This window comes from Austrofundulus limnaeus, unplaced genomic scaffold (genome assembly GCF_001266775.1).
Source record: "Austrofundulus limnaeus strain Quisiro unplaced genomic scaffold, Austrofundulus_limnaeus-1.0 Scaffold2380, whole genome shotgun sequence".
NCBI lineage: Eukaryota > Metazoa > Chordata > Actinopteri > Cyprinodontiformes > Rivulidae > Austrofundulus > Austrofundulus limnaeus.
This window is the reverse complement of record NW_013954782.1, coordinates 18,207-19,786: the sequence shown is the minus strand read 5'-3', so window position 1 is coordinate 19,786 and position 1,580 is coordinate 18,207. Positions and strand designations below refer to the sequence as shown.

At 38.4% G+C, this 1,580-nt stretch overlaps 1 long non-coding RNA gene across 1 annotated transcript; it reads left to right on the top strand.

Moving 5' to 3' along the window:
- Positions 1 to 774: 774 nt before the first annotated feature.
- Positions 775 to 1,580, top strand: LOC106510895 (uncharacterized). The gene is made up of 2 exons (XR_001309470.1): positions 775 to 1,110; positions 1,431 to 1,580. It is a non-coding gene; the product is annotated as an uncharacterized LOC106510895 (long non-coding RNA).

The following is a 1,580-nucleotide window of genomic DNA, read 5'->3' as shown; positions in this document are numbered from 1 at the left end:
ATGTGTGTGAATGTGTGTATGTGTGAATGTGTGTGTGAATATGTGTGTGTGTGTGTGTGTATGTGTGTGTATGTGTGTGTATGTGTGTGTATGTGTGTGTATGTGTGTGAATGTGTGTATGTGTGAATGTGTGTGTGAATATGTGTGTGTGTGTGTGTGTATGTGTGTTTATGTGTGTGAATGTGTGTGTCTGTGTGTGTATGTGTGAATGTGTGAGTATGTGTGTGTGTATGTGTGAATATGTGTGTGTGTATGTGTGTGTATGTGTGAATGTGTGTGTCTGTGTGTGAATGTGTGTGTATGTGTGTGAATGTGTGTATGTGTGAATGTGTGTGTGAATATGTGTGTGTATGTGTGTGTCTGTGTGTGTGTGTGTGTATGTGTGTGTCTGTGTGACAAGGCGCAGTATAAGTTCAGTCCATTTACCAGTAAAGACAGTCCTGTGGTGTCCAGTCTTCACCAGTCTGATCAGTTCTATAAAGTATTAAAGCTCTTCATGTTCTTGGTTGAAACTTTCAGTTCTTTGTCTGATTTGTGTGAAGAGTTTAGTCTTTACTAGTTGTTTTTAGCAGTGTTTATGTTTAATAAAAAGGTCCCATCTTTCTAACGGAACATCTGATTGGACGTTTGGTTTCCCTTCAGAAGGAGCTGATAATAAATCTGTTGGTCCCCACAGGGTCAGAACTTCCACTTCATTAAGTTTAGTTTTTTCATTCATATTTTTGTGGTAAACATGTTTTTCTGTCAGAAATGTTCAAATAGGTGAAATGAAATGTCACCAGTGGACTTACAGCGCCCTCTGTTGGCAGCTGTCAGATCAAGTCTGAGTCAGATCTGTTTGGTGGACTGAGGTCACCTCCCTGACACCAGGACCAGAACCATGTGAAAACCCAACGAAGGCCTCGGCTCGGGTGACCCGTAAAAACCACAGAGAAACAGAACAAACTAAACACTTCTTCAATAAAGATGTTTTTAATTCGTTACCTAATTCTGTCCGTTTCAGGAGGTCCTGAATCGTTCTGAAGGCAGGAACCGTTTCTGTGGTTCTGATCCGATGAGCTCACACTGCCAGCCAAGCATCAAGACTGAAAACTGAAAGGAAAACTAAAAGTGATGATTTTTGTCTTTTATATTTCAGAGATCAAATTTTAGTTTTGTTTACAGATTCTTATGAAATGATAGCAGTCTTTAAATTACTGAAACCATCTGCTGTGAACAACTGTTTGTTCTTATTGTTGTATTTATTTTTTAAATATACATATCAGCTAAACTGCTTTAAAGTCTATACTTATGTATCTATAATTTGTTTATTGAACAGATGTATTTGGTCGTCAGTTTTATCTAAAAATGGAGCTTAAATAAAATGAAATCTTTGCTACAAATATGCTTTTATCTATTTTTCATCTGCTTTTTCCTTTTCTTTTCTTTAGATCTGGTTCCCATCTAAGCTGTCACTGTGGGGGAGGCAGGGAGGAACCTGGACATGTCTCCTGTCCATCGCAGGGACACATGGAGACAAACGAGACAGACGAGCTTTGATTGTTGAAAATGTAAGATAATAAAATCTGTTGCAGAAAGAA